Genomic DNA, 26,668 nt, shown 5'->3' with positions numbered 1-26,668 from the left:
ACTCATGGTTAATTTATAACCACTTAATACTTAAATTGATGTTATGTAGAAAACAATGGTGTGGATTTCTACATTTTTAAATATATATTTTTTTCGCTATTTGTAGCTGAGGAATTTGTCATCGTAAAATTATTTAGGATGTTTCTAGGCTCAGCTTTCATGTGGCTTCCTTTAATTCCTAACTGGGCAAGTGGTTTTTCTTTTCCTTTAACTACTGTAGAATTCACGTGTCATTAGCATCTGTGAGGTATTAGAAAAGAGAAGGTAGCTTCTTTCCACTAACAAACTAAAGTGATACTCTGCAATTGATAAAGAGGGGACAGTTATAAAGAGGGAAAGACATGTCTTAGGAAATGAATATGAAAGGTGGTGACTTTAAGAGTGATTTTTTGATAGTATAAATCATCTGAGAATCTTAGCACTATGACAGGTAAGATTATTGTACCAAAGATTATTATACCCCTTCCCTTGATAATAGTACTCTAATTTAATTAGGTGAGTATTGCATACTTACAATTCAAATTCTGTCTAATTGGAAATGGTTTTTGGAATGATAATGAATCTGTTGTTTAGAAGAGTGCAGAAAAAGAAATCAGTCACGAGGTCAACAGATCGAGACCATCTTGGTCAACATGGTGAAACCCCGTCTTTACTAAAATTACAAAAAATTAGCTGGGCACGGTGGTGTGTGCCTGTAATCCCAGCTGCTCGGGAGGCTGAGGAAGGAGAATTGCCTGAACCCAGGAGGCGGAGGTTGCGGTGAGCCGAGATCGCGCCATTGCACTCTAGCCTGGGTAACAAGAGCGAAACTCCGTCTCAAAAAAAAAAAAAAGAAATCAGTGAGCTTCTGAAACAGTGGCTGGGCAGCACTTGAACACTAACAACGATGGGGAACGGGATGTGGCGGAGTGGCCTCACCCTAACGCTGCAGACGTGTGTTAATGCGTAGCACCTGTGTCACATGTATACATACATATTATCAGTTATATGCATTTAGAAACTAGAGTTCTTTCATTTAAAAATGACTTAGAGACCGGGTGTGGTGGCTCACGCCTGTAATCCCAGCACTTTGGGAGGCCAAGGTGGGCAGATCACTTGAGATTAGGAGTTTGAGACCAGCCTGGGCAACATGGTGAAACCCTGTCTCTACAAAAATTAGCCGGTCCTGATGGTGCACGCCTGTAGTCCTAGCTGTTCAGGAGGCTAAGTTGGTTGGATCATCTGAGCCCAGGGAGGTCAAGGGTACAGTGAGCCCTGATTGCACCACTGTACTCTGGCTTGGGCAATAGAGCAAGACACTGTCTTCAAAAACAAATAAACAAACAAACAAACAAAAGACTTAAGGTGTGTAGGGATAAGAATTTTTAAAATTGCTCCTTTCTCATGAAAGCTTCAAATGCCCAATAAGAATACAAATAGATGTGTCATTTGAAGAGATTTATTTTGGTTCAAGGACCCTAACTAGAAGAGTGGTTTGGTATCCCTTTTTCTCTAAATAAGTTGACTCTAAATACATTCCATCTTTACTTCTGATCTACGTGCCCTTTGAGGCACAGATTTTTGTAAATAGATCACAAGTATAGTGTCCTCAGAGAATGTCTCCCCACACCACCGTTTTAAAAACAGCTTTGCCACTGTGTAGAACAGGTGAAAGTCAAGAGTCAGAGAGAAGAGCTGACAGCACGGTTTGGAGAAAAATAAACTGCCCTGACTTTCCATTTAAAGAGAATAGCTGCTTGTGATAGAATGGCTTGAGAGACCAGATGCGTTCTGAAATGAAAGTCTGTTTGTGGCTTTGATACAGAAAACAGCCTGTCAAACTCGACCTGGAATACAGCTCTTTTTCAAACCAGCAAGCAGAGTGGGCCAAGTTGGCCACAGCTTCCAAGCTCTGAGGTCTCTGTCTAGGCCTCAGGTGGACTTGGGGCCCCTTCTCTATGCTGGCCGGGCTAGGTGAGCTCACACAGCTGGGCTTCCCCTCCCCAACAACCAATGTGCAGCTACTGCCACGCACCTGCCATGACGGGCTGGTAGACTTTCTGAGAAGTACAAGAAAATGCCAGAAAATCTTTTGCTATTTCCCCTTCTAATTATTTCTCATTAAAAAGAATGAGATTTACACAGGAGGACTCACATGCCATCACACACACACACACATGCACGCGCACGCACACACATACACGCACACACACACACACACACCAGAACACCTTCTCCATCTTTTGTGGTTTGACCCGGAGAAGGAACACTTCAAACTACTTAGCTGAGAACTTCACATCCCTTCCCTGGATGAATAATACCCTAACCCTTTCTTGGTGTGAAATACATTTGCTGAGTAACCATGTCCTCCCCCATTCCAAAAGAAACACGTGGATATGGAAGGAAGGGGGCTCGAATAGAAAAACTATCTAAATTGAGATTTTACTTCCTTGGATGAACTTACCCCGAGACTAAATTCACACGTTGACAACTGCAATTTTCCTGTTGCTTGTACAGCATGTTCTAGTGCTAATGAATTAACATTGGAATCTTTTTTAAAGTGCTCCGAGCATGATTTAGTGTCCTTATGAGAAGCTTGTCTGTACTTGCCCAGCTTATCTGTACTTGCTAAATGGTATTTGCACATTGATGCTTCATTTGGCCTTTTCCACAGTAGCTTCCTAAAAGGGGTGTCAGCGGGGGTACAGATATCTTCAGAATTACTACTCTTGCCCTGAGCAGGACTGTGCTTGATTTAAGGTGCCAAGAAGTGGCCTTTTGCCACAAGGCGGCACTTTCATCTTTCCAAATTAACCTGGCTCCCAGTGAGTTCAGGATTTAGCAATAATACATCCCCCTAATTACTGCTAGGAAATCCCTTACGGATGTCTCTTAAGGTTCATTCTGGGAGGAGATTTGCCATTATAGACGAGTATTTCGTGGGGCCACACTGGAGACAGATCAACACAGGAAACTTCCAGGGAGTCTCCTTCTAAGTTTGCACATTCGGAAAATCACACCTTCCTTGTTCTGGTTCAGAATGTAACCATTTTAGCGATTTCGTCATCAATCAGTGGAATCTTAGCGCCTTGGAGATGGTGGCTAGAGCACTATAGATAGAGACAGGCAGAGAGGCCAGCAGATCCTTTCCTTGCTGTCTAATTTAGAATGATGAAACATAGGCGGGGAAAATGTCACACTGGAGACAGGAAGCTCGACATAGTTTTGCTTCTGTGTCGATGACAAATGGACCAATTTGTGATCTGTTTCCATTTAACAGTGATAGGGTTTTGTTGAGAAAGGATCACCCCACGCCTGGGAGGAACAGTGAACTACTTGGGGATGAGCCTAAGACTGGATGTCAATTCTTGTCCAATCCCCCACCTCAAAGCCAGTGCCCCCACTCTCCTTGGTCAGTTCCTTCAGTCACTCACTGCACTGCCATCGGAGCCTTGCCCCCAACAGGCCTGTCACCTGCTCGGGAGTCCAGATATCTGTCATTCTCTCTTTCAACTTTCCTCAGATCTTTCTAGTTTTTTATCAACCAGTTCCTAAGTGCTCTTGATTCTGATGTTAATAGGCATTACCTTCAGCGCCCACCGTTTTGCCTAGATGTTGGATTAATTTCCTAGGGCTGCTATAACAAAGTACCATAAACTGGGTGACTTAAAACAACAGAAATGTGTTAGCTCACAGTTCTGAAGGCAAGAAGTCCAAAATCAAGGTGTTGGCAGGGCAGTGCTCCCTCTGAAGGCTCTAGGGAAGAATCTTCCTCGCCTCTTCTGAATTTTGGGTGACTGCCAGCCGTCCTTGGCTTGTGGCCGTATCATCACTCCAGTCTTCACCTCCATCTTCATGTGACCTTCTCCATGCATTTCAGTATAATTTTCCTCTTCTCATAAGGACACTAGTTATTGGATTAGGACCCACTCACATTCAGTATGACCTCATCTTAGCTTGGTAACATCTACAAAGACTCTATTTCCAAATAAGGTTCATTCAAAGGTACCAGAATTAGTATTGGAACATATCTTTTGGGGAACAAAATTCAACCTAAAAAGGACAACTGGTGGGGGCTGTTCAGATTTTATTTGAACTTGGGTTACAAGTAAACTGATGTTTATTAATTTGTTTGGATCTGTCGTTAGATGTTTACAGTTATAGCATTATATTTGTTAGTAGAATACATCAACAACAGAGCTGTGGCTGCCCCTCATCTGACCCTTTACAGTTAGGGTTCCTCGCCTTGTGGATCATAGGAATGCTGTCAGACAGTCTGAGGATTGCAGCAGTGCATTTGACAGAGCTCTTCTTGAAATCCCTTGGACTAAGATGATATGTATAGTGAATGGCACAGGTGGTTGTATTTTTAATTGATTGATCTTCTCTGGCCAAAAGGTACTGATTTATAGGCTGATGTCAAATGTGCCGGAGGAGTTCTCTATTAGGATTGACCTATCAGGCCCCTGAAGATAAGGATTGTGTTTATTTTCTGAGAGTGAACAGGTTTCACACCACAGGGTTCTGTTTTGGACTTGATACAGTTTAGCATGGTTATCAGTGTCCTTTAGAGGCCAGGTGGCCCACACCTGTAATCCTAGCACTTTGGGTGGCCAAGGTGGGCAGATCACAAGGTCAGGAGATCGAGACCATTCTGGCTAACACAGTGAAACCCTGTCTCTACTAAAAATATACAAAATTAGCTGGGCGTGGTGTTACCTGCCTGTAGTCCCAGGTACTCGGGAGGCTGAAGCAGGATAATCACTTGAATCCACAAGGCAGAGGTTGCAGTGAGCTGAGGTTGTGCCACTGCACTCCAGCCTGGGTGACAGAGCGAGACTCCATCTCGAGGGTCCTCTAGAGAGCATTCAAGCTGTGCAGATTCGAACCATCAGGGAGGAGAGTTATTGCGGTCAAAGGTAAGATGAGGATTTGAAAAGGTTCTAACAGGGTGGATTGTATCCAACCAGAGAAAATTGAATTCATATAAACAAAAAGAGCCCTAGGGTGTGAAAAAAAGAAAGAAAAAAGCCAGCCTTGCAAGCTTACTTAGGAACAATGTTGGTTTCACAGCAGCACGTGTGAAATTTATTTACTTGACTGCAGGCTTAGTATGAGATGTTATGTGTCATGGGTCATTTGTGTGTGGGTTGTAGGTATATCACCTACTATATTGTAAAATGTTTTTGTCCCTCTGATTGAAGATGGTAAATGTGAACTGAAACAAAAATTTAAAATTAAAAAATATATTAATATTCATAAAACTAAGTAACTGTAGAATAAATGTAAATGAGCTTTCAGATTGTTTATATGTTTGTAGTGTTTATAATTCTGAAGTCATTAAAGCTCAAAACTGCAGGAAGGTTTTTGAGATGCAGTGTGTGCATGTGTGTGTGTGCGTGTGTGCGTGTGTGCCCGTGCACGTGTGTGCATGTGTAGCGTTCCATCTCCAGGAAAGACCAGTCCTGCTTCTGCCTGTTTCAGACAGACGTACCTGGGGTCCAGTGTTTTTCCTGGGTACGTGATTCTAGAATGGACATTTCCTCAGCTTCTCTTATGGATCTCCATGGTGTTGGGTACCCAAGATCTGCTTGGTAAATATTTCTAGAAATATTCCATCCTGACCACTTTCCTGGGACTCATGTCCCCTAAATAAGGTAGAAGATACACTAGGCACCATTCACCCTGGGTTCTGATTACCTTCCTTAATTCTGGGTGATAAGAAAATAGGGCTAGAACCTATTTAGGTTGGTGCGAAAGTAATCACAGCTTCTGCCTTAAAAGTAATGGCAAAAAATGTGATTACTTTTGCACCAGCCTAATAGAATAGTAGGAACAGTATTGGAATAGTGGGATTGTGTTTAGAAGATGCAGTCTCATCCAGACTCTCTGTCCTGCTTTCTGTGTGGTCTCTACCTCTCCAAACTTGCTTCCTATTCCCTGAAACACCTCTTTGTTTCCCCTGGGTTGTAATGGACCTCAAATGAGACAATAAATGTCAAAGCACATTCGAAACTGTGTTCCTTATTACCCAGTGAATGATGCCGGTGAATGACACCTCAGCTGAAACTCCTAGTGGATTGCAGCTGGACTCAGCCACTTAGCTTCATTTGCAGGCCTTAATTGGAGGCAGATGACATCAAGATCTGCGTTTGGTGCCCTTTGGAACCAGAAAGTGATTACTGCAGCTTTCTTCCACTCCTAAGTTTTGTTGCTGTGGTGGAGGTGAGAGGGGATTAAGAGTCCTTTGAAGATACCCACTCTTCTCTAAAAGTGACAGTGTTCAGGAGTCCCAGCCGTTGGGAAACGCCTCCCTCTCTCCATGCCCACGTTGATTTGGGTTAAAGAGATCTGATGACCCTACTGAGGGTCCTGAGGCTGGTGATGTTAGGAAACCAGAAGGTTAATGGGAACGCTGGAAGATGCTCACAGTCAGGACAAAGACCACACCTCCTCACAAGCCAGGTTTTGAGCTACTAAATCCATCCATTCTTTCACTCATACAGTCATTTATTCGATAAGCCAACTTACTATGTACCAGGCAGCATGCTAAGAATACGTACCCACAGACAGTAGCACTTACATCACATGTAATCTTTCATATTGACTTTATTTTTTCCTTTCTTTTTTTTGGAGATGAACTCTCACTGTGTCACCCAGGCTGGAGTGCAGTGGCTTGATCTTGGCTCAGTGCAACCTCTGCCTCCCAGGTTCAAGTGATTCTCCTGCCTCAGCCTCCCAAGTAGCTGGGATTACAGGCATGCACCACCATGCCTGGTTAGTTTTTTCATATTTTTAGTAGAGACAGGGTCTTGCCATGTTGACCAGGCTGGTCCATACTGGCTTTTAAGATTGTTTATATGTAAAGATGTCAGGGGATCTTAGGTAATGAACTTTGACCCAGAATACTAAATATTGCATATTATTTTAGTGGATTTTATCTCAGGAAAAATACTGCGGTAAAATGACTAGTGATTTACAACAAACAGACAACTCTTTGTAAATCTACATTTTACTTGCATTATAAGGCCATTTTACATTACATTTCTTTGAGATGGATGGTACTTGTTGGTGCTGGAATATTTTATTGTTTCAGTAGATGTTAACTCTAGGAACGTACAGTTTGTATTTTAAAGCAACAGTATTAGGGCTGGGCTTGGTGGCTCATGCCTATAATCCCAACAGTTTGGGAGCTGAGGCAGGTTGGATCACTTGAGCTCAGGAGTTCGAGACCAGCCTCGGCAACATGGTAAAACCTCATCTATACAAAAAATACAAAAAATTAGCTGGGCATAGTGGAGTGCACCTGTAGTCCCAACTATTCGACAGGCTGAGATGGGAAGATCACTTAAGCCGCAGAGGTTGAGGCCGCAGTGAGCTGAGATTGCACCACTGCTCTCCAGCCTGGGTGACAGAGTGAGACCCTGTCTCAAAAAAACAAAAAAAATAAACAAATGAAAAACTATATAGCTATCTTGTTGAATAATTCCAAGTTTTTGTGGCTTTTCATTGTCTTAGGAGAAAAGGATGTAAAATCTGGTATGATCATTCCCAATTTCATTGATTTGTAGAATTCAGCCTGATGTTTCAAATAGAGGGTTTGGGCGCTTTTGTCTGTTTTCTGTTCTGAATAGAGCACATTCGCTAATGTGCTTTGCTCTCTGCAAGTTTCCATTTGCCTCTAAGCAGTGGAAAGGCCGCAGGGGGTTCTGGAGACTTTCCCGACCATAGCTACCTTTTAGCTCATCCATAAATATGAAGTGTCCCAGAACATAGTGATTTTTCCAACTTCATCAACTGCCAAGCTATGGATACATATAGAGTACTGTTCTTTGGAGGCAGAATCTAACTCAAGCTCAGACTACTTCCTTTGCTACAAATAGATAATTTTCCACTTAGAAAATCAAGGCATTTTATAACACATGCAATCTTTTCTTTACATTTTCTCTTCTGGTCTTCATGGGTCTTCTTTTTCATTGCATTCAATAGTGACATACGAATTTTTGACATGGAAAACCCTATAAAACATAGCATTGTATATGAATCCTGGGCACGAAGGGTCTTGGAGGTCATCAGCTTCCCCTCCGCTTTGACGTAGAAACCCTCTCCACGGCATCCAGCAGCTCCACCGTCCCCAGCTAGATCCCTTCGTTGATGATGGTGTAAAACATAAGGAGACCAATGCCACTGTCCACTAGTGCTCATTTTTAACAAGTTATTGAGCCCAAATTAATCTCTCTCCAGCTTGCACATAGTCCTCCTAGTTCTGGTTTCCAGAGTAACAAATACCACTCACTGTCCTCGTTCTTTTTTTTTTTTTTTTGAGACAGAGTTTCGCTCTTGTTACCAGGGCTGGAGTGCAATGGCACGATCTCGGCTCACTGCAACCTCCACCTCCTGGGTTGAAGCAATTCTCCTGCCTCAGCCTCCCGAGTAGCTGGGACTACAGGCACGCACCACCATGCCCAGCTAATTTTTGTATTTTTAGTAGAGATGGGGTTTCACCTTGTTGACCAAGATGGTCTCGATCTCTTGACCTCGTGATCCACCCGCCTCGGCCTCCCAAAGTGCTGGGATTATAGGTGTGAGCCACACACCCGCCACTGCCCTCGTTCTAAGGAGCGCTTTCCTCCTACCCCTCTCCTCATCATCAGTCACTCTGTAAACTGTTACTTCTTTTCCTTCTAGACCAAAATGATCTGTATCTTCCCTCATCTTCTCTCCTGCTTTCCTCAACTTTCCAAGAAAAAGAAGAGTCTCCCTTCTTTCTGAAATCAATGATCGTTTCCTGTTTTATCTTCTCTGTCTCTTTGTGGCCTGGCCTTGTCAGTATTTCTGTTCCTACTGCTTTGTGGATCTGTCGTTTTACCCCATCTATTGGGTAGGTGGGGCACATCTCTTTTCTTTCGGCGCACAGCCAGGCCCAGTTTCCTCTTACCCTAAAAGAGCCTCCAGTCATCTCCGTCATCTCATCAAACCACAATGCCTTTCTTTTTCTGCCAAACTGCTAAAAAATAATAATAAATAATGACTGTCCTTGAAGCCTTCACTTCCTCAACCTGATCATTTGTTATACTATTGTATAACTGATACATGGAAAGCACAAGAATTATGGGGTTTTATCAGTTTTTAAAAAATCTGTCTTCCGCCATCCGTTTAGGTTTATATAAGGCTGGAATTTCCTCTCTTGGCACTGGATGGCACCTCAGCAATCCCAAGATTTTTCTGGTCCCTCCTAAGATAGCAAAAAAGTGTTGTGGACTCTTCTAGATACAATTTGCACCTTTATTCCAAAGTGGAAGTATCTAGTCCCACATGATAGTCATTCAAAATTGGAGTTCCGTTTCCACACCTAGCCAGAGCCCAATGTAGCATGCGGTGAGTCCCCTACTCTGAAGGACAAGGGAAGGGTTGGTGACTCCTCTCCTGTCCACTCCCTCCTCCCCGCTGTTTTGATCTCTCCAGGATTGGAATGGGGATGAGGTGGGTGGGACAGGGTGATGAGAAAGGAGAGGTGGAAAGTCCTTACTTGACTGTTCGGTTACAGGGTGGCTTCAGGCTCTCTCGGCCAAGATCTGTGATTTAAAGCTAACTTCCCTTCTGGGTGTTTTCATGAGTTCTTCAGGGACTCTCACTGGGAACATTCCGCTCTTCTTAATGAGGTAGTCGATTCAGTTTCCTCCAGCTTTGGCTGAGTCTCTCTCAGTCCCTGTTTTCCAAAGCCCTCCCTATCGGCCTCAGATGCTCCTCTTGGGAAGAATTTAAATTAGTTTCATGCCAACTCATGCCCTCAGATCCGTCAGAACACCCATGCATCCTTTACATCCAACAACAGGCCACCCAGCACAACCAAGCCTCCTTCAATTTTCTGCCAGAGGCTGTCAGGTGAAAGTCGAACACATAAATACCAGTGTGTTATTTCCCTCTGTCCACAGAGGACACTGATCAAGCACTTAGGATCTTCCAGTGAAACTCCTGTTGAGGTGAAGGGGAATATCACCCCTCTTTTGGAATGATGGGATTTGAAGCGAGGCTCTCTCTTAAGGAGTCCTTCTCATAGATGTGCTTTCTCTCCAATAACTTAAGCCTTTATCTTCAAAGTGGGTAAGAAGACTAAGTTCTAGAACCGTTTATATCTGCTTTGAAATTTCTGGAAGAGGATCCATCTCACAATTCACTTTGGTGTCTGATACACATCTCCTTGGAGTCTGGGTGAAATTTTCATTTTCAATCCTATTACATTTGCAACTGGAGTCTATGCCTACCATATGTAATAGTTGCACTCAGCAAGGATAATCTTCAAAGCACTAGATTCAATATTCTTTTTTTTTCTTCTTTATCCTCCTTGACTTCTTTATAGCATTTGACATTTTCGATGATTCCCTCCTTGAAATTCTCTCCCCTTGACCCTTCATAGTGTCTTGCTGTCTTGGTCTTCTGCCTGGCCCCCTTTGAATACTCTTAAGCTCCTTTCAGGTTTGCTTTTCTGTCATGTATCCCTACATAATCGTTCCCGAAGATTCATTCATTTTTTAACTTAATTACTCTCCATTCCTAGCCAAGTTAATCCACTTTAATGGCTTCGGCAACGATGGTTCTGGTAGACAGCGATGGTGACGAATGGCAACCAGATGGTAGGCAATAAGCGAAGCCTTTGAAGTATGTGTAACTTTTCCCAAATTTACAATTAAGGAAATTGAGGCTTGGGGAGGATAAATAATTTGTTCAAGGCCACACAGCTGGTATTAAAGGCAAACTCAAGCTCAAGTTTGTTTTGTTTGACTTCTGAACCTTTACCTGTACCTCCCTTAAGGTACACGTCTCTAACCGTGACTCCTCCTAAGAGCTCCAGAATCAAATTTCCAACTGCCTCTTATGAACTTTCCTGTGACTATTCCACAGCCACCTGAGATTCAGCACATTCCACAACTGAACTCATCATCTACTTGGTCAGCTTCATTTCTTCTTCTGTGTTTCCTGGATGAGCTCATGGCATCAGCATTCTCAACACAAAGGTTTCAAAACATGGAGTCACCTTTTACTCACTGCTCACTCTCACTTTCCAAAGCCCATCTGTCCCCCTCCTTCCCGACGATACTGCCATTACCTTTGGCCAGTTTCTCATCAGCTGCCACTTAGATTCTTGAAGATGCTTGAACTTTCTATCCTAGTTGCAGTTTTTCGTCTTTCCACACCACGTTTGAACACAGATCGATCCTCTTGAGTTCACTTACCCAGCCCTCCGCTGCCTGCAGACTCCTTGGCATGCCTTTCTAGGGCAGTTGTGATCTGACTCAATTGTATCTTTCTAGCTGTTCTCACCCTTTATTCCTCCTCTGCCCTCTGGCCACAGTATTATTTGTGGGTCTCCCAAAAGCTATTTATTTTAGAAATATCTGTTTTTACTTATATTGCCTCATTAATGTGGAATGCTTTTCTTCCTCTTCTCCTTCCCCACCCACGACTCCATCTTGTCCTTTGTAGTTCAAGGCAACCATCACCATCCTTGTAAAGCCTTTCTCCATCTACTTGGAGAAGTCGTTGCTTAATTTCTTAGCAGCAAAGCATTCAAGAGGTGGCTTAGGTGCTGTTAAAAGCATTTAAAAGAGAAACAGAGCTTAAAAGTTTGGAAAATTTACAGCCTGACAATGCTATAGAAAGGAAAATCCCACATTCTGAGGAAAAATTCAAGTGGCTGCAGAAATTTGCATAAGTAGCTAGGAGCCAAATTTTAATCCTCAAGACAATGGGAAAAATGTCTCCAGGGCATGTCAGAGGTCTTCATGGCAGCCCCTCTCATCACAGGCCCAGAGGTCTAGAAGGAAAAAGTGGTATTGTGGGCTGGGCCCAGGGTCCCTGAGCTGTGTGCAGCCTAGGGACTTGGTGCCCTGTGTCCCAGCCACTCCAGCCATGGCTGAAAGGGGCCAATGTAGAGCTTGGGCCATGGCTTCAGATGGTGCAAGGCCCAAGTCTTGGTAGTGTCTGCGTGGTACTGAGCCTGCGGGTGCACAGAAGTCAAGAATTGGGGTTTGAGAACCTCTGCCTCGATTTCAGAGGATGTATGGAAATGCCTGGATACCCAGGCAGAAGTTCGCTGCAGGGGAGGGACCTCATGGAGAACCTCTGCCAGGACAGTGTGGAAGGGAAATGTGGGGTGAGAGCCCTCACACAGAGTACCTACCGTGGCGCCACCTAGTGGAGCTATGAGAAGACGGCCACCGTCCTCAGACCCCAGAATGTTAGATCCACCATCAGCTTGCACCATGCAACTGGAAAAGCCAGACACTCAATGCCAGTCCATGAAAGTAGCTCAGAGGGAGGCAGTACCCTGCAATGTCACAGAGGCAGAGCAGCCCAAGACCATGGGAACCCACCTCTTGCATCAGTGTGACCTGGATGTGAGACTTGGAGTCAAAGGAGATCATTTTGGAGCTTTAAGATCTGACTACTCTGCTGGATTTTGGACTTGCATGGCCCCTATGGCCCCTTTGTTTTGGCCAATTTCTCCCATTTGAAACAGTTGTATTTACCCAATGTCTATAGTCCCATTGTATCTAAGAAAGTAATTAACTTGCTTTAGCTTAGGCAGAAGGGATTTGCCTTGTCTCAGATGAGACTCTAAACTGCGGACTTTTGAGTTAATGCTGAAATGAGTTAAGACTTTGGGGCACTGTTTTGAAGGGATGATTGGTTTTGAAATGTGAGGACATGAGATTTGGCAGGGGCCAAGGGTAGAATGATATGGTTTGGCTCTGTGTACCCACCCAAATCTCATCTTGAATTATACTCCCATAATTCCCACATGTTGTGGGAGGAACCTGGTGGGAGATAATTGAGTCATGGGGGCGGTTGCCCCCTACTGTTCCCATGGTAGTGAATAAGTCTCTTGAGATCTGATGGTTTTTATTAGGGGTTTCTGCTTTGCATTTTCCTCACTCTCTCTTTGCCTGCTGCCATCCATATAAGATGGTACTTGCTCCTCCTTGCCTTCTGCCGTGATTGTGAGGCTTTCCCAGCCATGTGGAACTGTAAGTCCAATCAAACCTCTCTCTTTTGCAAATTGCCCAGTCTCGGGTATGTCTTTATCAGCAGTGTGAAAACAGACTAATACAATATACACACACACAGATAGAGAGAGAGATAGACTTATAAGGAATTGGCTTGTGTGATTTTGGAGGCAGAGAAGTCCCACAGTCTGTGGTCCATAAGCTGGTGAACCAGGAAAGCCAGTGGTATAGTTCAGTCTGAGAATAAGGACCTGAGAACTGGAGGAACCAATGAGAAGTCCCAGTCCAAGGGCAGGAGAAGATGAAATGAGACGTCCCAGCTCAAGCAGTGAGGCAGAAGAAAAAAGGCGTGAATTCATCCTTCATCTGCCTTTTGTTCTGTTTGGGCTTTTGTGGATTAGATGAGACCCACCTACATTGGAGAAGGTAGTCTACTTCGCAGAGTTCACTGATTCCAATGCTAATTTTAGCCAGAAACACCCTCACAGACCCTGCCCCCCCAATAATGTTTAATCTGGGCACCCTGTGGCCCATTCAAGTTGACATATCAAATTAACCATCCATGTTACATACCCAGTGGGTAGGAGAGTTGAAATTAAAACTGAGGATCCTGGACACTTTGCACTTTGTCTTGCTTTATTGTAAGTGCCTTGAAAATGGTCCTGTGTATCATTAAAATATATATCCCACAGCACATATCAGGGTGCCCTGAATATCATAAGGGCTCAGGAAATATTAGCTGAATTAATGGATGCAGAAGGAATCTATTCCATCTGTCAGTATTCAGATGCTTGAGGCCCATAGCCTGGTACTTCCCAAAACCTTTTCCAGACAAAATTTCTTCAACTATTTCTTTTAAGACCACCCTACTATCCTGGTTACACTTCTCTTGATATCCAATACTAGATATTGATCAGCAATATCCTCCTTAAAATGGCACCTAAAACTGAAGTCCTCGGGGGCTTCAAAGAGCATTAAGAATATAAACTTATTTGATAGAGGCAGCAAACTTGTCCAAATGTAGCTTAAGTGCAATTAAGGTTTCTCTTAACAATTGTCAAACAATGCAGGCTCATGGTTAGCTTTTGGCCAGCTGAACTCTGGGGCTTTCTGATGTGATGTCAAGCCAGGTTCCACTTGTTTAATTGAATATTTGAACCTTATTGCAGTGCTTTCATTGTATTCATGCCAGCGAGCATCTTATTAATTTTAGTCATTAATTCCGGCCATTTAAGAACTTTAAGCATCCAAATTCTGCCTGAGCATAAACGACAGCAGAGAGTTGAAATGAGGTCTGATTTCCAGTCCCTTGTTCTTCCCAAGTGAGTTATGCTGCTAGAGGCCTGCCTAGCCAAAGCCAACAGCATAGCTGCCTAGAAGCTCTGATACAATGAAAAGAAATGAAAAGCTATGGTAATCCTCACATTTCCTTGTGGGCAACAATGGGAGGAGAGCCTCAGACTCAGCGTCCAGCTTTGTCTGGGTGATTGCCTGCAGCTGATTAATAGACTGTTAAAAGATAAATGTAGGCACATTAAAAATGTAAAGAGTTGGCCGGGCGCGGTGGCTCACGCCTGTAATCCCAGCACTTTGGAAGGCCGAGGCGGGTGGATCACGAGGTCAAGAGATCGAGACCATCCTGGTCAACATGGTGAAACCCCGTCTCTAGTATAAATACAAAAAAAAAAAAAAATTAGCTGGGCATGGTGGCGCGTGCCTGTAATGCCAGCTACTCGGGAGGCTGAGGCAGGAGAATTGCCTGAACCCAGGAGGCGGAGATAGCGGTGAGCCGAGATCGTGCCATTGCACTCCAGCCTGGGTAACAAGAGCGAAACTCCATCTCAAAAAAAAAAAATGTAAAGAGTTTATTTAAACAGACAGTAATTCATGAATTGGGCAGCACCAAACCAAAAGCTGTTTGGCCTCCAACAAAGTGACATAGGAAGAGGCTTTTATGAGGTGGACATTGACTCAAGGCAAAGACAGTGTTCGATTGGTTGAAGTGGAGCAGTAGACTTATTTAGGTCATTCCAGTGGAAAGCCCTGGTTAAAGACTGTTGGCAGGGCTGGGCACGGTGGCTCAAGCCTGTAATCCCAGCACTTTGGGAGGCCAAGGCGGGTGGATCACGAGGTCAAGAGATCGAGACCATCCTGGTCAACATGGTGAAACCCCGTCTCTACTAAAAATACAAAAAATTAGCTGGGCATGGTGGCGCATGCCTGTAATTCCAGCTACTCAGGAGGCTGAGGCAGGAGAATTGCCTGAACCCGGGAGGCGGAGGTTGCGGTGAGCCGAGATCGCGCCATTGCACTCCAGCCTGGGTAACAAGAGTGAAACTCCATCTCAAAAAAAAAAAAAAAAAAAAAGACTGTTGGCAGTTTCTGATGGGTTATGCTTAAGTTTTATTTTACCTTTCACACTGAGTTACATTTCAGCCAGCTTATATAGGAAGCCAAGGTACTGGCATCATCTCAGTCTAATGGAGTTCCGATTTTCTCTTTCTTACTTTCTTTCTTTCTTTCTCTTTCTTTCTTTATCTCTCTTTCTCTCTCTCTTTTCTTTCTTTCTCTCCTTCCTTCCTTCCTTCCTTCCTTCCTTCCTTCCTTCCTTCCTTCCTTCCTTCCTTCTCTTTCTCTCTCTCTCTCTCTCTCTCTCTCTCTTTCTTTCTCTCTTTCTTTCTCTCTTTCTTTTCTTTCTTTCTTTCTTTTTCTTTCTTTCGAGTCTTGCTCCATCACCCAGTCTGGAGTGCAGTGGCACAATCTCGGCTTACTGCAGTCTTCTCCCCTGAGTTCAAACGATTCTCCTGCCTCAGCCTTCTGAGTAGCTGGGACTATAAGTGTGCATTGCCACACCTAGTTAATCCAATTAATTTCTTTTGAACAAGTCCTGCAGAGGAAGACAACAGATTGCTCTGTCCCTTGCACTCACGCACACATACCCCTGAGTGCCGGAAGGAACCGCAGGGCTCTAGTGTGGGTCCACAGGGCATAGGAACTTAGGTTTTTGTTCCTATTTGAAATATGCCCACTTATTTTCCCACACCAAACATGCACTGGTTAAGAGCCTACTGCATGTCAAGTATTCTTGGGTTTAAACAAACCTGTTCTAGAAAGTTAAATATCTACTTCAGGGTTTAAACAAAAACATTCTAGAATGTTAAATATCTACTGCAGGAAAGCAGATGAAGTGAAAATCCCTGTGGAAAATAGTATACTTGATGTAAAGGTGGTTTTAAAATCCGGTTTCAAATTGGGTAATAATTTGATACATGTGTGTATATAGGCTGTCTTTGTAGCTTTTTATTTTGGTAAGTGTTCTGGATGACTAAAATATATTAAGATACTGATATTCTGTGGCTCTTCACCACTTGAAGCTGAGTTTTTCTATCTTAACAGCTCTGGAAAATAAACACATACATAAGCTTTTATTTAAAAAAATGTAAAAACTGATTGTGTAGGTGACATCTTCATTTTTCAATAGGCTGAATCACTACAAAATCATGAGTCTCACTTTTCTTGAAGACCTAAAAAACAGATAGGAAAAGAAGAGAGTCTCTAAGTTTGTATCACTCCTAGTCAAAAAAATCATAGAACAAAGCTGAAGAAAAGTGGCAGTGCTGTCAGGAATGCCAGGAAATGGACTAGAAGAATCCATGCAGGTTAGCTCAGAGTAGGGGAATGAGGAAAGAAGCATCATTGCCAGCAGGGCAGGGTGAAACTAGCACCATCTTGCTCACAGATAAAAATCAACCTCTATGTTAGTTATGAAAGCACTCTAGGGCCAGCGGAGCTGGTGATTGCCTTTTGTTCACTGGAGGACATCCTGACAATATGGCAGGAGGGATATCCCAGTGATCTGACCACAGAGCTCCCTGCCCAACTATTGAGAACTGAGGTTATAAAGCTTTTGAGTTTATTAGCTCTGGAGAAAAAAAAATCTGTTTTTATAGATTTGCCCCTTAACTCTAATCTTAATATAGCCAAATTTATGTTTTCATACCTTTTTTTGTTTGTTTCATACTTGACAGCCTTTCAACAGAATTTTTCTGAGAATACCATTCATTAGAAATTAGAAGATTAGTACACGCTTTTTAAAAAGTGTGTAGAAAAGCGAGTACCCCTGCTGCTTTTTGCTCAAGTGAGATATAAAATATCACCAGATGCTGTGGGGTTCCCAAATATGAAAATTAGCATAGCTCAATATACTATCCACAAGAGGTACAGACAACATGAATTCACTTTATTATGTTGCAGTAGCCTGATCTTATATGTGTACACATACATAGAGGTACAGATTCTACTAACAGTGAGTGAATACGTACAATGTGCAGGCGTTGCCCTGAGCACTAGGCGTATCACAGTGAACCAAAGAGAGAGAAATTCTTGCCCACAGAGAGCTTACATCTTATCAGAGGAACGCATTAACATACAAAATCATATGCAAATTACCTAGTATATCGGAAGGTAAGTGCTATGAAGAAGAGTGAAACAGGGAAGGAAGAAGGGGTATATGGAGAGTGGACGGTGTGGGGAGGCTGCAGAGATCAAGACTTCAGGAAGCAGTGACATCTCTGAGCAAAGAATTGAGGGGCTAACGGAGCCAGCCATGCAGGGCCCAGAGCAAGAATGCTCCCCGGGCACAGGAAGCAGTTAGTGCAGAGGGTCTGACTTGCGAGGGCGCCTGACCTGTTCTCATGCACTGCTCTGTGGTGGCAGGAAGGCTGCAGTGCTGAGTACAGTTCCAACACCAGCCCCCAGGAGTCGGCCCAGGCTTTGCAGGTTAAGGGCACCATCCCCAATAAGGCTGCCCTGCGCTTCAGGACCAGCCACAGATATAGAGGTCCCCAGGCCACCCACACTTCTGACCCACACTCTTAGCCAATTGAGAAGGGCTGGCTTGTGGCATGATTCATCTAAAAATATGTATAATGCAAAATCTCTTTCATTTGCTTATAGAGTAGATTTTATATTTCACGCTGTGTATTATTTCCTTCAGATAGATAATTTGGAAACTAGATTACTTTTGCTCCATAAATTCCTAATTGTTGGAGTTGAAAGAACATTAAGGGATTTCTAGTTCAGTTCTTTTATTTCACAGTGGGAGGAAGCCAAAGCCCAGAGGGGTCACGTGAGAGCTCAAAGTCAACTAGAAGGGTAGTGTCAGAGCTGAACCCTAAAGCTTCTTTCTTCCAGAAGCTCCTGACTTCTAGTCTGGGGCTCATTCCATTATGCGGTTGCACCATTCAGTCAGTACATCAGCATCAGGCTAAAATACACCCTTGGAAAAGCACCAGTCTGGAGATGGGGGTTATGGGTCACACCAACTCCTGCCCTTTGCACCTGGGTGACGCTGTACAAATTACTTAACCTCTCTGAGTCAAGGTCCACAGTAAGGGAGAGACAAAAGTAGTACCAATCACAAACAATTGTCATGAGGATCAAATGAGATGATGTCGGTGAAAACCACATTGCAGAGCTGTAATATAATGGGCAAATATTACTACTTGGTGGTATTATTTTTGGGTTCTAAGAAACTGTCATCTCTTGAGTAAAGTGGAGCAAATTTGAGGTCTTTATTGTGAACTATGTAACAGACATTTATCTGAACAATATGCTAGTGAATGTGGGGGATGCTCTCTTATGGAGAAACTCCCAGGAGGAGGCTGTCCACAGTCCGCAGCAATGCTTAACAAACTCAAATTGGAACGTGGTACAAGGACTGTGTGGCAACCCAAAGCCGAAAGCTTGGAAGTTCCAGCACGTGGTGCACTGTTGCGTAGAATGAGACTCCCAAGAGGTTCCCTGACAGTAAGATTACATTTGCAGCTGGGCGCGGTGGCTCACGCCTGTAATCCCGGCACTCTGGGAGGGCTAAGCAGGCAGATCACGTGAGGTCAGGAGTTCCAGACCCGCCTGGCCAACATGGCAAAACCTCATCTCTACTAAACATGCAAAAATTAGTTAGGTGTGGTGGCCCATGTCTGTAATCCTAGTTACCTCAGAGGCTGAGGCCGGAGAATCACTTGAACCTGGGAGGCAGAGGTTGCAGTGAGCTGAGATACTGGGACTGCACTCCAGCCTGGGCAACAAAATGAGACTCTGTCTCAAAAAAAAAAAAGAAAGAGAGAAAGAGAGAGAGAGAGAGAGAGGAGAGAGAGAGAGAGAGAGAGAGAGAGAGAGAGAGAGAGAGAGAGAGAAAGGAAGGAAGGAAGGAAGGAAGGAAGGAAGGAAGGAAGGAAGAAAGAAAGAAAGAAAGGAAAAAAGAAAGATTACATTTGCCTTTTGTGAATATTTCTTCCCCCTCTGGCCAAGAGGCTGTTATTATGTGTAACTCTCAGCCCTGGCTCTGGACACCTAGTTTCGTGTACAAACTGCAGGTTTAGGTAAAGCATATAGGTCTTGAGATTTCAAGCATAGAAGACACTAACAGAATTAAGCTGCATATCTTGGATGTGTAGTCATATTTTCTGTGGTGTCTGCTTGCTTTGTTCTCTATAGAGTGGATGAAGAGTATGCACATGTATAATTAGTGTTTATATACATAAACTGATCAGTCAGCAAATAGATCAGAGTGGTGAGATCTGCCCAAAATAAGAATAAAAATAAAAACAGCAAACAACAACCAAACACACAAAAGGTAGTTCTTGACTCAAAGATAATAAAATTCATATAATATGCTGTAATCAAAAAATAAATTGAAAATGGACATGAGTAACTTAAAACACATTAAAATGGAGTAAGACAGTTCGTTAACTTATTTTTTAACCCTAGAAAGGCATTCTATCAAACTGATTGATATCATTATTTTTTAAATGCTCTTGAGAGGTTTCTCTGTATTTAGACTGATCCTAGGCTAGTTAATACATGGCATCGTTTCTGCAGCTGTGCCTTCACGTGGTGAGAGCATTAGCATATTTTACATAGTCTTTCAAATGTGCTGCTGCTAATTATATAATTTCTCATGTTTGGTTTGTAGCCAGCATCAGGAATCTGAATTATTTAGAGTGATGATAATTCTCTCGTCTGACTGCCTCTTCTCTAGCAGTTTGCAAAGGAAGCTTAGCCCAAGATGCCTGTAGCAGGTAGCCTTGGAAGAATTCTAGCTAGGCTCTTCTTTGGCCACTCCTCTGCCAGATAGGTTTCCAAGGAGGACAGGATAAGGGCCAATCTATAGTAGATTGATTAGGCTATAAAGTTACAAATGTATCAGAGCCGGGAAACTTTGATTCTAAAATCATTTGCTCACCTTTGGATTTTGGTGGTGAATTATTAGCCAGCTACTGCTCAAGTGTAGTGGATGGTACTAAAAAGATCTTGTCTAAATTTAAGATCAGCAGCCTTTTTCTGAAAAAAGCAGGATAGTGAATATTTTAGCCTTCTTGGGCCATATGGTCTCTGGTGAAACCGCTCAGCTCTACTGTTCTCGTGTGAAAGCAGCCATAGATGATAGGTAAGCATGTACAGGTAGCTTTACTCTAATAAAACGTTATTCATAAGAACAGGCAATGGGCCAGGTTTGGCTTTTAGGCTATAGGTAGCTAAACCTTGGTCAGAACCACTAATTTTTAATTTTCTGGAGAATATGCCCCTTCATGAGAATTTAATGAGAGGTATGGACCCTACTCCAGAAAAACAAATATTCATGTGCAGAATGCTAAGAATACTAAGCCTTCCATTTCTTTTTTATTTTCATGTTTGAAGGCAGAGTCCTGCTCTGTCACCAGGCTGGAGTGCAGTGGCACAATCTCAGCTCACTGCAACCTCTGCTTCCTGGGTTAAAGCGATTCTCCTGCCTCAGCCTCCCAAATAGCTGAGACTGCAGCTGTGTGCCACCACGCCCAGCTATTTTTTTGAATTTTTAGTAGAGACAGGGTTTCACCATGACTAGGCTGGTCTCGAACTCCTGACATCAGGTAACCCACCCTCCTAGGCCTCCCAAAGTGCTGGGATTACAGACATGAGCCACCGTGCTCAGCCTAAGCCTTCCAATTCAAGAGGTCCTATATCCTCAAAACTCATCCAGGGCTTGGTCTTGATGGTGTTTCCCTAACAGAAAGCCTTTGTCATTATCTGCTGGATGCTCTGGGACAGCGATTTAAAAAAAAAAAAAAAAAAAAAAAAGATTTGCCACCACTTATCTCACGTCAGAAACTCCAGACTTTTATCAGACTCGGCAGTTTATAGAGACCTAGAGGTCTTGAACCAGACAAGGCAGCTACACACATCAAGGGGCTTTAAAGGGTTGGAAAGGTGAGGGAGAAGTATACTTTGGGGAGCCCTGGGGAGAGATGGGGGTCAGAGGCAGTTCAGCTGTGACACTTAAGTAAATGGTGGGTGACATGGTAATTGGAAAGACAGCTGAAATACACACATCCTTATGATCCCTCAGACTGCTCTGGTCCTCAATGCCCTCTCTTTTTGCTAGAATGGGGTCTAGTGTAGTGTGCGTCTTTGTTCTGCTTCTTATTGTCTTGTGAGTGTTAGTGTCAAAATTCCCTGAATTTATTGTCCTATTCTTGAAGGCAAGCACTAATAGACTCCTAGGGTTTCTTCTGTCCTTCAAGGGCATTCTTCACAAAATGGTCACCCTTCTGGGACAGGTGTGTGGCTTATATCTAACATATTAGTGCCTAGTAATCCAGCAGCTGCAGTATATTGAAATAGATAGCAGGGAAATATTGTTCCTACCTCTACTGCTAATCATTCATTAGCTCTTGTCTCATGTTGAACATCGACTGGTGTGTGCTAGGTAGTAAGCATTCATTTATCTGTGTTGCTCCAATTTTCTCAAGGTGAGTGTGAATGAGGAAGCTGAATTCCCCAGGATTGCACAGTGAGTATACAGCAGAACTGCAGTACAAACCCAGACCTCCCAGCCTGGTCCCATGTTGTCTTTGCCATGGGACCAGCTGTAGCTCTCAGTGATTTAAAAATTGAGCAACTAGCTGGGCATGGTGGCTCACACTTGTAATTCCAGCACTTGTGGAAGCCAAGGTGGGAGGATTGCTTGAGCTCAGGAGTTCAAGATGAGCCTGGGCAACATAGCGAGACCCCTCCTCTACAAAACATTTAAAAATTAGCTGAGTGTGGTGGCACATGACTGTGGTCCCAGCTACTTGGGAGGCTGAAATGGGAGCATCCCTTGAGCCTGGGAGGTTGAGGCTGCAGTGAGCCGTAATCGTGCCACTGCATTCCAGCCTGGGTGACAGAGCAAGACCCTGTCTCAAAAAAAAATAAAAAATAAAATTAAAATTGTACAAGAGATTCATGACTTTTTAATCAATATAAAAGTTTGGCCTCTATTTAATTGCTATTGATGGTTGTTCTTTTTGCCTCTGGTGACAAAAGAGAACACAGAGACCTTCTGAATGTTTACCCCACTGCTCTTTTCCAAAATACGACTCAGGGCCATGCTTCCTGCTCACAGACAGTGACTCACTGGTGAATCAGGGGCTGAGCCAGCGTGTCCTTTATGTTTAGTGCCAACAGATTATCATTTATCCCATAGCCTCTCTACCCCCACACTGCTCCCTCCTAAGCCTCCTGACACCCACAGAATTGCTTGTCTCCTCCTTATCAATGTTCCCCGGGTTCAGGGCAGCCCACCAAGCCCTGGTCATCTTCCCAGTGACTCAGATGCCCTTCAACAGCTCAGGGGAAAGGTGGTAAGAAAGTGAAGCTAGTGGCATCTTGGAATTTGCTCCAGAGCTGGGTTGGAAGTCAAGCTCTCCTTCAAACCAAACTGGAGTGTGACCTTGTGAAGAAGGTCCCTTAGAGTCTCAACTGAGTCCTGAGGCCCCTGTCTCTAAAGTCCTGACTGGTTGCTCTCATCTGGTCACAATTCTTCTTTTTTTTGGTGCACAATCCTGGGAGATCCTCCCAGGGGTCGTTCCCGGTGGAGTTGTTGCAGTCTTTTCCTGGTTAGACTACTGGCTGGTCAACCCATTCACTTCACAAGTTCCCAACTGATTCAGAGCAGTTACCGCAGTTCTTTCAAGTTCTGGTATAGAAGCAACGTCACTTTCAGGAACCAAGGAAAGGTAACCAGGATTAGATCTTCATTTCTAGTGTGTTGTTCCCATGAGGCTGTTCTCTGGGCCTCTGCTTCTTCAGATCTAAAGCAGATGGGCACGCTGAGACAGGCTTCCAGGGACCCTGGATGGCAGTGGACTTAGAAGTCAGACATCTGTTTTAGCACCATTTGGGCCTAAGCTGTGTGCCTTTGGGGAAGGGTCCAGCAGCTTGGAGCCCATTTCTTCATGGGGTTATTGTGAGGATTGACAACAATAACACTTGCCAGGTGCGTGGCTTAGTCTTTGACCAGAATTTATGCTCAATCCATGTCAGTGCCCTTCTCTCCCCATCGCCATCCATTCCCTTCCAGCGCTAAAATCCCAAGCTGTATTAATAATAATGGCAAGCATAAGGTTTCGTGTTCTTTGCAGTTTGCACAGTGCTTTTTTTGTGTGCTGTTGCCTGTAATCCTCACAATATCCTTGTACAGAGAAAAAGGGTTTTAGTTACATTGTACTGTCAAAGACATAGATTCAGAACCTGGGCCTGACTTTCGGCCAGTGCTCTATGCTGTATATAATGGGCAAAAGACACAGTTATTGATCACCTGCTGTATGCTAAACTCTGAGCTTGATGCTGTGCGAAGGGCATGGGTGATGTGTGAATTCCCCCAGGAATTCATGAGTAATGGGGAATGGGAAGGTGATAGGTAGAAGATAGCTGAAACAAGCTAACATCACCCCAAAAAACATTTATTGGGCACAAACTGTGTGCAAAGCTGTGAAATTGCAGTACCTATTATTTACTTTAAAAAATGTGATTTTATTTTTTCGGTCCCTTTCTCATAATGATCTTAAGAGAAATTAGAGATTGAAAATGAGCCCTGATTCAGCTCAAGTGCAAATTTTAAAAAGTCAATAAAAACCACTCTACCTGCATGTTTCAAGGTTAGGACAGGTTTCTAGCCTTGATAAGGTTTTCGTTGGATAGAACTTATCTTCATCAATGAGGCCATATGGAGCACTTAAGGTGGTAGACACTGTATTTTTCTATTTATTTTTACTTCTACTCAACATATGAAATTCCAAAACTCAGTTTCCAGCCCAGATATCTCGCCGTGTCATGAACACCATTTCTTCCCAGCTCCTGCGATGGCAACTTTATCCCTGTTTCGTCACCTGGTCTTTCCTCCTCCTTACCTGCCCGCTCCATTCCCACAGTCATCAGCCCCATAGTGTGTTTTGCCAAATGTCACCAGGTTCTTTTTTTCTTCTCTGAGTTATTGCAGGAGATTCCTTAGTGATCTTCATTCCTCTCTTCATTCAGTCAACTAATTTTCATTGAGCACCTACTTTGGCCAGACACCTTTCTGGGTGCTGCTGCCATTTACATGAGACAGACATGCTCTTTGCCTCATGGAAACTTAAGTTCTCATGTAAGATAGAGGCAGGAGATTAAATGAATAATTATAGGAATGGTGAGTACTATGAAAAAGGATAAACAAGGGTGAGACCATGCACTGTGGAGCTTCAGTTTGGGTTTTAGGAAAGTCTTCTCCCAGGAAATCAAATTTATGCTGAAACCTGAAGGAGTGGTAGATGTTAGCCAGTGCCCGAGGTGGGGCTGGATGCTCCGTGGGTCTGTGGGGGTGGGAGTGGGGTGCTGTGGCCGGGGAGGTGGAATGAGAGAAGAATGGTTTCAGGTACACAGAGCACATGCTTGAATACCAGCCAGCTGAGGAACTGAGAAATCCGCATGGCTAGAGTGGAAGGAGAGGGAGAAAAAGTGGCAGGAAACAGGGCAGGGGCAGGCTGTGGTAAACCTTCTAAAGTCATGTTGCAGATTTGGTATATCCCGGGAATAATAGGATGGGATCCCAATTGGATCTGACAGGATCCGACTTGCGTTCTCAAAAGGTCTTTCTGGAAGCAGTTGAGAATGGATTGGAGGGACCCAGGTGTAAATGCAGGGCAACCAGTTAGGTGGCTTTGAAATAGTCATTGTGGAGGTGTTGGTGGCCTGCTGTGAGCTGCTGGCAGTGGGGGCAGGGAGCAGTGGACAGAATTAGGGAAGAAACATGGAATGGCGAAAATGGGTGGCCACGGTAACTTACCGAATACAGGGTGTGAGGAGATGGATGGGCAAGGGACCATGGGCACCTTCCTTGCTGGGGCCTCATCTGGTGGTGGCAGGGAGAAGCAGTTGGGAAGAAGATAGATGCAGCTGTGTATGTATGCAGAATGCTGCTTAGAGATGGCCCCAGAGCAGGTGTCCCTCCTCCCAGCAGCTCCCACCCCGGTTCCTTCTGCGCATAGCCTGCAGATTCATGTCCCTCAATTTCCAGTTTAGAAAACTTTCAATAAACCAGTGTGTGCAGGACCAAGAACACCCTTCTTGTCCTCCATGGTCTCAACCTTGTCTCTCGTTGGCCACCTCCGTAACACTCACTGGTTTCCTCCACAACCCCCGTGCATTTTCCTTAACTTGGCTCATATTCCCTTTAATTCCTTGAAAATACACTCATCAACTTCTCTAGTGTGTTCAAGCTTTTGGTTTTGCTATTGATTTTACACTTGAAACACACGACTAAGCTTTCTCATTATCTTCCCCCTTTATAGACTCTGCTTCTCTGATTTACTTAGAAAACCCAATTCGGATATTGTCATACACTTGACTAGTCCCTTCCACGGTGCTCCGTGCATTGCTATGCTCCATACGAGTCAAGGGAAGGGCGTGTGAAGGGCAGGTCTGTGGAGTGGAAGGTGAGACCTATGAGGTTGGAAAATCCGCTGGAAGATTGAAGATGTGGACATAGTTACAGATGTGGGTAGAGAGATGTCCCTACGCATACACATCAGGACAAGGGATTGATCATTTATTGGGTATATAATAGTGGAGGAAGAAATTGTAAAGTTTGAAACATGAAGATCAGACATGGAATGCAGTAATTTAAGAAAATTAATCTGGCCGTGGCATAAGCGTAGACTCAAAGGGGAAATGGCTACTGATTAATGTGTTTATTTTATTTGCCAGGCTGTGTGCTAAGCATTTTACATGGATGAATTTACGTAATTCTCACAACCCCCTGCACCCCACATCCCCTCTCCCCGAAAGAGTGCCACTATCATTATCCTCATTGTACAGAGGAAGAAGATGAGGTAAACATTTTTTCTGTCTTTCAATTAAAAAAATAAATTTTGCCGAGCGCGGTGGCTCACACCTGTAATCCCAGCACTTTGGGAGGCCAAGGCGGGTGGATCACGAGGTCAAGAGATCGAGACCATTCTGGTCAACATGGTGAAACCCCGTCTTTACTAAAAATACAAAAAATTAGCTGGGCATGGTGGTGCGTGCCTGTAATCTCAGCTACTCAGGAGGCTGAGGCAGGAGAATTGCCTGAACCCAGGAGGCAGAGGTTGCGGTGAGCTGAGATCGCGCCATTGCACTCCAGCCTGGGTAACAAGAATGAAACTCCGTCTCAAAAAAAAAAAAAATTTTTGAGATGAGAGGTGGTGAGATGAGAGGTGGCCTCACTATGTTGCCCAGGCTGGCCTCTAACTCCTGGCATCAAACCATCCTCCTGCCTCAGCCTCCCAAAGTGCTGGGATTATAGGCATGAGCCACCACTCCTAACCAAGGTAAACTTTTAATTGTTGACACCAGGTTGC

At 43.9% G+C, this 26,668-nt stretch overlaps 1 protein-coding gene across 3 annotated transcripts in view; it reads left to right on the top strand.

Annotated features, from left to right (window-relative positions):
- DCLK1 (doublecortin like kinase 1) overlaps positions 1-26,668 on the top strand; it is a 359,661-nt gene that overhangs the window by 183,257 nt on the left and 149,736 nt on the right. The window lies entirely within an intron of this gene.

This window comes from Callithrix jacchus, chromosome 5 (assembly GCF_049354715.1).
Source record: "Callithrix jacchus isolate 240 chromosome 5, calJac240_pri, whole genome shotgun sequence".
In the NCBI taxonomy this organism is placed as follows: Eukaryota; Metazoa; Chordata; class Mammalia; order Primates; family Cebidae; genus Callithrix; species Callithrix jacchus.
Note: the sequence above shows the minus strand (reverse complement) of the source record. Positions and strands in the feature narration are given on the sequence as shown.